At 50.8% G+C, this 13,213-nt stretch overlaps 1 protein-coding gene across 1 annotated transcript in view; it reads right to left on the reverse strand.

The window, feature by feature from the left end:
• TAGLN2 (transgelin 2) overlaps nt 1-12,432 on the reverse strand; it is a 141,321-nt gene extending 128,889 nt beyond the window's left edge. Inside the window, exon 1 of the mRNA XM_069604694.1 lies at nt 12,298-12,432. The gene's annotated coding sequence lies outside the window, so the exon portion shown is untranslated. The remainder of the gene's footprint in view (nt 1-12,297) is intronic.
• Between the last annotated feature and the right edge of the window lie 781 nt (nt 12,433-13,213).

Below are 13,213 nucleotides of genomic sequence, written 5' to 3' on the forward strand. Positions count from 1 at the left end.
TCTGCATGTGTGCGTGGGCCCTCACGGCCAGATACAACAACTGGTGACGAGGCGGGATCGGCGCCACAGCGCTCGCCCCACGAACGGGGGCGTGTGACACACGTCACCGGCACGAGAGTACAAGACGCGGATTGAGTGAAAACATTCGTCGCTTCGAGGCAGTAGCGGCCTGCACAGGTGCTCGTGCGCTGGCACAAGGAAAATTTTTGGAACTCTTGTTTGGTCCCAGCAACCTGGGGACAATCCCAAAAAAATAAATAAATAAAAACCGGACACGTGGCCAGTGACGGGACACAGCGGAAGGTGTGCGGAACAGCGCATCAACCAGGTTAGCAGCCTCTATCACACCGAGAGGTGCCTGTGCGACCTGTGAAAATGACAAGCAGTGAGGATGAAGCAGAAGTGGCGACAAGAGTGGTGAGGACACAACAGGGTTCGCTGCTGCCAATGCAGGAGTTCGACATGTCGGGGCCCCCGTCCAAGTTGGGTCCCAGGTGGCTCCTATGGGTCAAGAAGTTGGAAATGTACTTTACTGCGACGGGGACTTTGAATGACGATGCAAAAAGGGCGACCCTTCTGTATTCAGCTGGCCTGGACATTATGCAAATCTATGAATCATTTGCCCTACCGGTGGTCACGTATGACACGGTCAAGACCGCGCTGGAGAACCATTTCATCCCACAGTCAAATGTCGACTACGAAAGGTTCCTGTTCTGCAGAGAGAGGCAAAGGGAGGAAGAATCTCTCGATCAGTTCTGCGCCAGACTGAGATTGATAGCCAGCACGTGCCGCTGGGACAACGACGAGCTGATAAGGAACCAGGTGCTCCAGTTCGGGCAAATTGCGACATCAAGTACTGAGGGAGCCAGGATGGTCACTGCAGCAGATACTGGACAGTGGGAGGACGTACGAGCTAGGAGAGTCCAGAGGTGCGAGCATGGACGCAGCGGTCAGGCCAAATGCGAGGGAGGAGGCCTTTGCCGTGTCCAAGAGAACGAAGCAGAAAGAGAAGTGTACCCCGAAGGCATCGGAGACCAGGCATCCGTCCGTGCCTGGGTCGATTTGTCCGGACTGCGGATATGACTTACCTCACGTGGAGGAGTGCCCCGCCAAGACGAGGTCGTGCGGGCGGTGCAATGGTCTGGGGCACTATGCTCGAATGTGCCGCGCACCGGCCCCTGTCCCCACACAGAGAGGTCCCACGAGAGCGAGAGGCGGCAGATTCAGAAGGCAGCGCAGGATTGCTGCCCTCGAACAGGAGATACGGAAACTGCAGCTCGCGGAGGAAGAGGAAGAAGAGGAAGAGGACGAAGAAGAGGTTTTCTTCATCTCTACAATTGCCTCGGGGAACAAAAGGAGGAGGCAGCCCAGGTGCGTGGTGGACATATTGGGTGTGCTGACCCAGATACTGATAGATACAGGCGCTTCTGTGTGTGTGCTGGCAGAGGAGGACTATCAGAAACTTCCAGGCCCGCCGCCACTGGACATGTCCACGGCGAAGATATTTACTTTTGGTGGGGACACCCCGCTACCACTCAAGGGTGTGTTCGTGTCACCTGTGTCGAAAGGGGGGAGTAGCATCAAGGCCAAATTCTTTGTTACAGACGTGAGCCCCCACTCACTTCTCAGCTGCGCGGCGTCGGAGGCCCTTAACCTGGTTCATTTTGCATATGGTGTATACCAGATAGACATTGAGACACTACTGGACAGGTTGTCGAGCATCTTCGAAGGCATTGGGAAACTCAAAGCACCCCCCCGTGCGCCTCCACATCGACGAGTCCATCAGACCGACGGCCCTCAAGCACCGCAGGATCCCGTTTCACCTGCGAGAAAAAGTGGAGGAGGAACTCCGATCACTAGTGGAGATGGACATCATTGAGCGAGTGGAGGGGCCGACGCCCTGGGTGTCCCCGATTGTGGTGGCCCCCAAGCCAAAGCAACCAGGGGCCGTGAGAATCTGCGTGGACATGCGCCTCCCAAACGCCGCTATTAAGAGGGAGAGGCACCTTACACCCACTCTGGATGACATCATCGGAGAGCTTCAGGGGGCGAGAGTGTTCTCGAAGTTAGACCTACAAGCGGGCTACCACCAGCTCGAACTACACCCGGACTCTAGGTTCATAACTACGTTTACGACGCATGACGGCCTCTTCCAGTTCAAACGGTTGAGCTTCGGCATCTCATCAGCCGCCGAAGTTTTCCAGAACACCATTAGAGGAGCGTTGGCTGGCCTCAAAGGGGTGCTGAACATGAGCGACGACATTTTAGTCTTCGCGGACTCTGAACGGGAACACATGAAGAGGTTGGAGGACACGCTCCTGAGGTTGAAGAACTTGGGGCTCACCCTCCATCGGCAAAAATGTGAGTTCTTCAAGGACTGTATTGGTTTCTTCGGGTTCATTTTCCACGCAGCTGGTGTGTCGCCCGACCCAGCCAAAGTGAAGGACATTAAGGAAGCCCCCGCCCCCCAGTCACCTACGGAAGTGAGGAGCTTCCTGGGGATGGTAACTTATTGCGGGCGCTTCATCAAGGGGCTGGCGTCGCTGGCAGAACCACTCAGAGTGCTAACGAGGAACGACGCGGAGTGGAAATGGGGGGCCAATGAGCAGGAGGCGTTCCAGACTCTGAAGAATGCCCTGTCGGATGGAGACACCATGGCCTACTTCAACCCCAAAGTAGAGTTACAGGTGGTGGTTGACGCTAGTCCGGTGGGAGTGGGGGCGGTGATAATGCAACCTGACGCACGTGGAGACATGCGCCCCATCGCATATGCGAGTAAGGCCTTTTCGGACACGGAAATGAGATACTCACAGATTGAACGGGAAGCGCTAGCCATCCTGTGGGGCTGTCGCCACTTCCGGTTGTACATACTGGGCAAACCTGTAGTGGTGGTGACGGACCACAAGCCACTCCTGCCCATTCTGGCAGGGGGATCCTCCAAACCCCCCCCCCCCCAGGATCGAGAGGTGGATGCTAGCCCTGATGGAGTACGGGGTGAAACTCATATACCGACCAGGCATGAACAACCCGGCCGACTACCTGTCGCGCCATCCCAACAAGGAGAGCGCTGTCACCGACATCGGAGCGAATGAGTGCCACGGGCTGTTGTGTCAGGTGGTGGAAGGGTCCCTTCCGATGGCAATATCAAGGCTAGAGATGGCAACGGAATGTTCCAAGGACGAAGTGTTCACCATTGTCAAGAATGCCGTGAGAAGCGGCGAGTGGAGGGAAGTGCTGCAGGACAACTCCCGCCGGCAAGCGGAGGCTCAGAGCGACCTTCGAGCGCTCTGGAAGGTCAAGGATGAACACTCAGTCGCGGACGACGGACTCATACTTCGAGGGCGGCAAATTGTAATCCCGCGGGCACTGCGGTCAAGGATCCTCAAACTTGCCCACATCGGACATCAAGGGATTGTCAAAATGAAGGCTCGGCTGAGAAACAAAGTATGGTTTCCGGACCTGGAGGGGCGAGTGGAGAGTTTCGTAAGGAGGTGCATCGCATGTCAAGCGGCGGCCCCGGGTGACAGAGCTCCGCCGATAAGGTCGATGGAGCGTAGTTGCCGTCCGTGGGAAACTGTCCATGTGGATTTTGGCTCGACTGGTCGGGGAATGTACTTTCTGGTGGCAGTGGACCAATGGTCCAGGTATCCCGAGGTGGAGGTGGTACACTCGACGGAGACAGAGTTTGCAACGAAGGCACTAGACAAAATGTTTGCCACCCATGGATTCCCAGACCTCCTGTGCTCGGACAATGGACCACCTTTCACAGGCAGCCAATTCGCGACTTACCTCCGTGAAAGGGGGATCCGGCATCGCAGGGTGTCCCCGCTCTGGCCGCGGGCCAACGGGGAGGCCGAAAGAATGATGAGGACTCTCAACAAGGTCCTGAGGATCTCCGCCTGCGGCGGTGAAGACCTGGAGAGGAAGCTCGTGGAGTTTGAGGGAATACCGCACGACGCCCCACCAGTCCACGAGAGTGGCCCCAGCTGAGGCACTATTTGGGCGATGCCCAAGGGGAATGTTGCCGGAGGAGGATGGCCGGCTGCCCGGAGTAATAGACGATGATGGTGTCCGGGACGAACGGGCCAGGCGCAATGATAAAGAAAGTGAAAGGAGGGGCCTGCAAGAAAAGGAGGTGCGAGTGGGTGACGCAGTGTTGGTCCGGAACAGGCACCCCGAGGGGAAGTTGTCCTTGCCCTTCGAGCCGCGCCCGTGGAAGGTAACGCACGTCAAAGGCACCATGGTGACGGCAGCCTGCGACCGAGGGACAGTCACGCGCAACCGGTCGTTCTTCAAACGCATTGAAAGACCAGCAGAGAATGGACCAGTAGAGGAAGGCGCAGGGCAGGCTGGTCCGCCAGAAGATCTGGAGAGCGGGCAGGCGGGCCCGCCAGGAGGTCCGAAGAGGGGGCAGGGCAAGGAAACATCGAGGCTGGAACATGACGATCCTCCTCTGCCTCCCGCCTCACACCAAGGTACCCTACCCGCCGTGAAAGGCGATTGCCCGGGCATTTCAAGGACTATGTCCTGGACTCACGTGACTGAACTGAATGAGGCAAGGTGAGACTCAAGTGGTCATATGGCCGCCCGGAATACCTGGCGCGCAAGGTGATGCACGTTTAACTGTTTACGTTGTTTTGGTTGAAGTTAAAAAGGGATGTGACGTCCCAGTTGAGTTGGTGCGCATGCGCGGGCCTCGTTATGGTCCCGCGCATGCGTAGTTTAATAAAGTGCGCCCGGGCGGCAGTTCCCGCCGGGAGGCGGAGCAAGCAGCATCGCGTCCCGTGTATTCTTGTGTGGTCCGTGTCTGCATGTGTGCGTGGGCCCTCACGGCCAGATACAACAAGCCCCACCTAAAAAAAAAAAAAAAAAAAAAAAACAAGCAGTGATATTCGAAATACCTTTAAAAAGAGCAAAAAAAAAAAAAAAAAAAAGCACATCTCAGCAATGTAAGTGAGCTGGGGCTCAACCTAGGAGAGTCTTAAAAATAACTCACACTGGAGCGCAGCCGAGGCTCATTGACCCACTTCAATTAATAGCACACTGCGCGTCCAACTCATTTTCCTAGTTGCCCAATTTGTCGCACTTCCCCAAGCGAGTGTCGCTCTTTGTGCCCCTCATTCTCCATTTCTAGAGGTCTTATTCCCCACACTCACTTCAACTATGTTCCAAAACCCTCCTTGGGGTCTTGCCTTGGGAGCATGCGACGCTTAAACATCTCAGCGTTTCCAACCCAAGTAGCATTATAAGGGTTCACTGTTAAGGTACCTTTAAATTCGATTCCGTCACTCTAAAGTAACATCTCAAAGTCGGTCATCAAAGACATATTTGACAGCAGAATTGTTATGGTGGCAACGCCTTCAGAAATCCCAGATTTTGCAGGCAATGAACAGTGAGATTAATTTATTTACCAAGGATCACACACTTGTTCAGGAGTGTATCGAAATGTCCTCCCCCCGCCCCCAATGCTTGTGGTTATGCATTGTGTTATGAAAATTTGAGTATCCATATGAATAGAGTTTGTTTTGCTTGTCAAACTACCAACATCATAGCTGTGAACCAAGCTTTAAATGGGGGAGTTTTATTATTGCTCACTTTCATACAGCCTAATCAGGAAATTGGTGGGTAACTGGCGCTGCGTCACAACTCCAATTACTTAAAACATTTACACATTAGAAGAGGCACTGCTAATAATAAACAAGTACAAAAAGTAATTGCCTCGGCTCTGCAAGTCAATCTGCGCTCCATATGAAAACTCTCAAGGGATGAACCCCACGGGCATCCGGTAAAGCCCACCTAGCGGAACAGTTCCGGGAGCTCAGGAGCTGCTGGGTAGGCCCCGAAGGAGACACTAGGGGCACCGATGGTGGTGGAGAGAGGAAGCGGGTGAGGCCGCAGGAGCCGAGCCCTTCACTTCATCACAATGAAATGCTTTCACTGGTACTCCCTTTCTGGGTTTGAAAAGTGCAGGTACTGAGGGCTGGGCCACGAGATACTTACCTCATGCAGTTTTCCCAGAATACTCCCATGATTAAGAGTGAGAAACCATCTATTAACTGCACCTTCTTGGTCGCAGGTAAAGCTTTAAATCAAACGTCAAAACCCACTGCATTTTTGGTTTGTCCCTTGAGCAATGGAGTGAGGCAGTGCATCGCTTCAAAGCAGGGGACAGGAAGCCTCTACAGTAGGGAACGTAGAAGCCACTTTTTAATCCATAAAAACCGATGAATAAGTAGGGAGTACAAGTACAGACCACACCCCTTTGCCCCACCCACACATGTTCTGATCAGGGGTTCCAGCAGAGCAGCGCCACGGGAAGGCGCCTGGCCTGAAGAGGAACTACAGGGAAAATGTACCTTTTAACGTGCAGATATATATATTTTTTATTTATATGCATTAAAGCGCTCACACAGCCCGCGGGCATCGAGGCGCTGTTACAGGAATGTTTTGTTTGTGTAATTTCTTTTTTGTCTGTGTTTCGCATTTATAACGCGCTTAAATACCCAGAGGTTTCTAAGTGCGGACGCGGGGATCAAACCTGTGTTGCTTCGTGACGTCTTGCTTCCAAGGCGAGCATGTTGCCGCCGAGCTATCCTCCCGGGACAATTTTGCTATCCACTAAGAAGTATGGATTACATTAAGGATCGGTTTTAGAGTTCAATTGTATTTTTTCCTACCCTTAAACAAATATCCCCAATGCTCTAAAAATAATCATTTTGCTCAGAGCTTCGAAACAATAAGGAGTCAAAAACGTGCACCTCAAAAATCGTATTCGGAGCACCGAATATAATGCCATCTCGGATGCCCATACTCACCCCCTTTGCTGTAAAACTGAGTAATTACAGACAAAATACCATGCAGACGCGCAGATTCCTGAGATTCTGCACTTGACAGGAGTTTCACCATTCCGAGAAGCAGGCGTCAAAAATATCTGCATATTCACGAAGCTGGGCGTTGTAGTCCAAACCATCTGGAGAGCCAAAGGTTGCAGACCTGCCATACATTAACAGTAACTGACGGCTTCAGTAAACTAGGGTACAAATACACAAACTCATCATGGGGACACTTGCTTTGGTCCTTCGGTTACGATCCTCCCTCCAATTTCTCTACCAAAATGCACACACCTCCCAAGAGACTGGAACCAACCCCTCACTGATCTCCTAAAGGGCAATAAATAGCTTCTGCCTAAAATCTGCCGCTAGCATGATATGATCGTTTATAACACCTATACACAACGTGTTTCAAAGTGCTTCAAGGCAAGGGAGAGAACAAGGGAAAATACACTGTCATTCTTACAGGCCATGAACAGTAAGGATGTGAAATTAACTTTCGTACTCAGCCTAATGACATTTCAGATAGTGCTGGCGGTGGGGTGGGGGGGAGACAGAAGAGGTTTCGATCATACTAGGCCCAGGGACAATTCTGATAGAGTAAGTGCATAGAAGAAAGTAAGGGGAGGAGGATAGGAAATGGGGAGGGGATAAGAGCACAGAGAGAAAGCAGTCAAAAATAGCAGAGAAGCAAGAGTGGAGAGCGAATACAATTGTAGAAGTCAGTAGTAACACATAATGTTGCAAGCCTGGATACAAGATGAATATGGGAAAAGCATGATTCAGGGCCACCATGAGAAAGGGTGACGCACCGTGAATCAATGAAGTCCATAAAACTAAAATCCAGCATTGGCCACAAGACGGTGATGGTGAAACCAGAATCTATCAGGACAGACTCCTGCAGAAGTAGGCTGAGGGTGGGGGGGAAGCAGGGTATAAGAATCAAGCAAAACAGGCAACACCTGTGTGCGAGAAACAGGGGCAAAGGGAAAACCACAGCGGACCAGAGGGGTGGGGAGAGCCTATGGGGACAGAGGGAGTAAACACATGTTGGTGCATGCTTACCTGCTGTCTGAGCAGGGGTTCGGCCCCTGGACCCGCCCGGTCCGAACAGGTCCAAATAGAAATAGCCCTTTTCTTCTACTGCCCTTCGCTTTGGGCGAGAGACGCCCTTGATCCTGAAGCCGACGCCCGGGCGAGAGATGCCTTTGAGACTGAAGCTGACGCCCGGGCGAGAGATGCCCTTGATCTAAGGGTTAAGCATCAATACTCCAGTTCACCAAACACACGCAAATGTGCGATAGTGCTTCAAAAAAGGCCTCCATGGCCCAGGTCTTTGAAACAGAATATGCCTGTCCCAAAGAGATTCCCCCAAACACATCTGGCAGGTTAGTTTGCATGCAATGGGAGTCACATCCTGCTAAGATGCAACTTGGGCTGCTAACAGGCACAGTGGCAGGGTAAGGGATACACAACCCTTCTTTAAGCACATTATTGGAAGTTAAGACTAGACGGTTGTACGTAAATGACTTTGTTGCAATCACTTGGATTTATTTGGGGGGGATCCTCTCCGAAACAGCACCGTCCCCCATGGTTACCCTTCACTACCATCCCTAACCCTAACCCCTAAATATAGGTACATTAAGTAATTCGAAGTGTTTGCAAATAACCCACAAAGTAATTTACTTTGTTGAAACAACGGGAGACCGACTGTACAAGTCCCTGATGCTAAGCAGAGCTGCAAATCCAGGAATACATGGGCGTGGAGTAGTTTGAGAGCACTTGGCCGGGGGAATTGCAGAAAGTGCCACTGAGCAGCAACTTTTGCCCCAGGGCTAAAAGTGGGTGATGCGATTCATACCAATAAGGTGGCAGGTCTGCCTGACCAGAACTTCCACTATCAAAATGGGGTAGTGAGGTTATCGAGTTGCCACAAAAATAGATTAAGAGAAACAATGGCGAAATAAATGCCTATATGACCACAGGGACACAATATGCTTATGACTTTCCCAATCAATCGCACCTATAAATCCATAGCTCGGGATGCACCAAGGGTACATACTCGCTTTTGGAGGATCAAAAGGAGGTCCCTAAAGAGGACTTGTACATGAAGGGATCTTCATTGTACTATCGCTTACTGTTGCCACTACTCATCACCTAATCCCCTCTCCTCACTTCAGTGGTTTTCTCCTACTAAAACTCTTTATGTACTCATCTAGGCCAGGGGTCGGCAACCTTTGGCACTCCAGATGTATTGGTCAACCACTCCCCATCATTCCTAACCAGCACAGGCAACACCCAGATATGGGAACTGTAGTCCAAAACATCTGGAGAGCCAAAGGTTGCAGACCCCCCCCTTATCTATGCACAGCATTTCTTGGAGAGCTGGTTGACCAAAAAAATAAAAAACGAGTCAACATTTACCATCTTGAGTACAAGCAGACAAGCTCCATTTCATAACTGGGTCAGCCCATCTCTGAAATTTTAATATGGCTGCTCCGTTGTCTATAATCAACTTTCCGCTAAACAGGTCCCAACGTCGTCCTATATCATTTCTCCATAGCTCACCCAAAGACACTTCTGCAATATGCTAGCATTTCTCACACCCAAGAAGCGGGATCACAAGACATCACATGTTTCTAAAATAAAATCAAGCGTGCCCGTATGCTGCTTACAGCTAGAAACCGGCTATGTTACCCAATGCATAATTACTACCCAGCAGAAGGATTGTCAGAGAGTGCAGGAGGATTCTGACCTGCCGGGAATCAAATCTGCTGGGTAGCGTGCCCGATTTAGCAACCCCGGGCATATTTCAGCTCATTGGGCAAATGTAATCAAGTGTAGCTTGGGTCTCTATGAACAGCAGGATCACGACCCCCACCCCCACCCATCTGGCCATACACTTCTCCAGTCACGGTGACAAAATAAGGTTTTGAATTACTCATATCCACTGGCATTGCTCTGGGCAGCCTTTTCAGGCTGCCATGCCATTACAGAAGGGAAAAGAAAGCTGAAATGTGCCTGGGTTGCTGGAGGTCTCGTGCAGAAGGGCTATGACATAGCAGTTTAGACTGTGCTGCCCCTTCTCTGGTGGATCCAAGTGCCCGACTTGCATATGGCCTTTCCCCTTCTGAAATGGTAATGCGCTCTGGAAAGCAAAAGTCAGGGGGTGATGTCACCCATAGCGAAGCCAGTGGTTTTTGATCGATTCATTCACAAACTTCCAGTGCTCTAGATCTAAACATTACACACTTGTGTGTTTGCCTTTCAAGTCCTTTCATTGGTGGAGGTCAGTACCTCCCCCACTCCCTCCCCATCATGGGGGGGGGTAGGGGTTCATTTGGCATATTTTAATTTTAACTAGCCATGTTCGAGGGTCACGTCTTTCCTTAAACAAGTGCCGTTTTGGAAAAGATCCGGGTTGCAGCCCGAGCTTCTATCTGGTGCTACAACCAAAGACCAGGGGCTATATCCCCTTTAACCCCCCTCACTCTTGCAATACCACTGAACACCCATAGAGCCAGGCTTGCCTATAGGGCAAAAGGCTCATGGGTGAACCAAAAAAGCAAAATACTGGTGTGGGGCAGTTTTTTGGGGCGAATGTGGGCCATTTCGACGAGTTACTTCACTATGCACCACTTCGCCACGACGCGGGAACGCTATTTTCAGTTGGGATTGATTCCAGTTATTACAACTTTATTAACGGTCACAAGAAACATCATTGGATATGCCCAGATTTGAGAAAGGCACCTTGCCGAAACACGTGTAATCTATAGGGCAAATAAATTAAACTCACCCATCACATAACCTCCCTTGGATTCAGCATTATTTTTTCTGGCGCAGTAATAAGGTGTGGTCACAGTGGCCTGTTCTCTGTTCTTCACTATGAGGCTAGTTTGACCAGTTTTGCTGAATAACTATCATTTAAAACGCACAATTTGCATCACATTTTGTCAAAACAACTCCCCCTTGGTATTATTCAAACATTGTGCCACTTTTTCGTTGGTGCCGGAGACAATACATAGAGCACTCCTGTCAAGAAGCAGGCTTCGCCTCCCTCCGCCCCCCAGCCCCCAGCATCTCCGGGATATTTAGGCCACTCAACGTGCGTTTGACTTATAAAAATGATTGGTCATGACACATTCGACCTTCTGGCTACAAATTAGGTCGGCTTTGTTTGAGGCAAAGCAATGTTGCGTAATACCACTCCCTCCCACTAAAGTACATAAAACCTGCCAACAATCCCGCCATACAGACAGGAAGCTGAACCAGCAACGGCCAGTTTGGGGAAGAAGGAAGCCAACTCCCAGTCTGCAACTGCCGAGGAAGAAGGGCACGGCCTTACCGGCGCGTACACGGGCTGCGGATGGAATAGGCCTCAGACAGCTCAGACCCCGCTTCATTACCAGCCTTAGCCAAATCCTGCCCACCAAACCCTAGCTCCAACCCCACCAGACTTGAACCACCTCCTCCAATGAAACCCTCACATTCTGATGCAGCCCCAAAACCTCAGACTAGCTGAATTCACCCCAATGATTCTTAACTGGAGCCCATGCCAAACTGGACTAACCTCCAACCTAGAGCACTTAAAACCCCAACCAACGTCAGTCAGGATAGCCTCAAAGAGGACCCTCACTTGACCCCTTTCAGACTCCCCGTTGGCCTCAATCCCAAACTATGCATCAGTTTAAATCACACTCCCAGCCAGCCTTAACACTCAACCCCGCTGCCATGCCAAACTTCAGGCGTGTGGTAATCTAGCCTGAGCAACCTCACACCCACACGCGACCGCAGACCCCTCTTCAGGTCAGCGATGAAAGGGCTGCGGGAAAAGGTCAGCCAATGAACGAAGATCGCCACGGCTGCCTGCGAAATCCACCAGCCATTTCGTAAGGAGGCGCCGAGGGGCGTGGACGGTGCAAATACTTGCATTCAGGCCAACCCCATAAAACTACTCACAGAAACGGATAACCCCGCTCTAATTGACAGCTAACATAATATAAAGCATTGGGCTGGGCTCACCCCCACATACGACCACCCCAGATCACAGGATATTAATTATTGCTGAACGGTAGAGAGGCAGGAAACACATGCCTTCTCCAACTTTGCAGAAACTCCCTTTTTCTGTTTAAAAAAAAAAATGGTGATTGCTCAATTTTAGCTTTTTCGTGAAGGTAAACGGCAAATACAAACGTCCACCTTGTGTAAAGTGCCCCCCATAATGGTATTTACGGGGGGCAAGTTGTGCGGCGTTAGGTGTGAGACATGTTTTTCTCTGCGCTCTGGCACTTGTATGCTGCCGGTCACCATTTAAGCCTGGGACTACCTGTAAATAAACTCGAGACAGTTCAGAAACTCTGGAGAACCTGTGCCCCCCAGGTGCGCAGAGGAATGACCCGAGCCTCCCCTCACAGCTGTGCCCTGGCGCCTCAGAGGCAGCAAGCAAGCAAGCCCCGCCGTGCCTTACCTTTCTGCTCACGCCTTGCCCGTCCTTCACTGTTCACGAGCTGCAGGAAACTGAGGCGGGCTCCTGCCTCTTCAGATCACTCGTAGCCCAGCCCCAAATTTCCAGCGATGATGTCAGTGTTTAACCAGAGGGGGAAAAAACAGGGTGTGGAATAATGTGAGAGAAAGAGAAAGAATTTAAAGGAACAGTGCTTCAGCAGATCTTACATTTACTGTGCCTGAATGTCTTTCAGCATTCGTGGAGATTTTCGGACACACTGGAGCACAAAATGGGAGTTTTTTTAAATGTACTTTATAGAGATTTCATGTGACACTTTAAATGTAGCTGTTAACGGAAATGGCAAGATGTAGAGACCGTTTTCAGGAAGCTTTAGACTAAAATCGATTTTACACAGTGACATAGTCAAACATTTATCAAAACTGATTACCAGATTATGTCACTGGACAGTCCCAGTACAGGGGGCGAGAGAGAGTGTGTCTGTGTGTGTGAGGGGGTCGCAGGGGTGAGGAATTTGAATATCTGCACAGGGAGTGCGCGCTCGTCTGGGCTTTTTTGATTTTTCAAATGAAAATGAATGATGGGAGATTAGCCTCCAAAAATGTGCGGGGCCATCTCACACACATTTTTCCCTGCTCACCAAACAACAAATGCATAGTCGAGTGTACTCCGGGAGGACACAGCCTACAGGTGCCGTCCTCCCCTGTCATGTTCAGCTGGAATATGACAACCACGGCTACATCAAAGCATCTCATGAAGGGCAAAAGTAACACCTTCCTCAGGCAATGGGCAGCCTAATTAAAATATGAAAGGCTCCATGGATCTGCCTTCCTATTGCTGGTGGCAGTGCATACTGATAGAAGTTAATTGGAAAAGGCCTGACCCAGGCTTGATCACAGAATGGACAAGAGGAAGGCAG

Source organism: Ambystoma mexicanum, chromosome 1p, assembly GCF_040938575.1.
Source record: "Ambystoma mexicanum isolate Mex_15411 chromosome 1p, UKY_AmexF1_1, whole genome shotgun sequence".
Lineage (NCBI taxonomy): Eukaryota > Metazoa > Chordata > Amphibia > Caudata > Ambystomatidae > Ambystoma > Ambystoma mexicanum.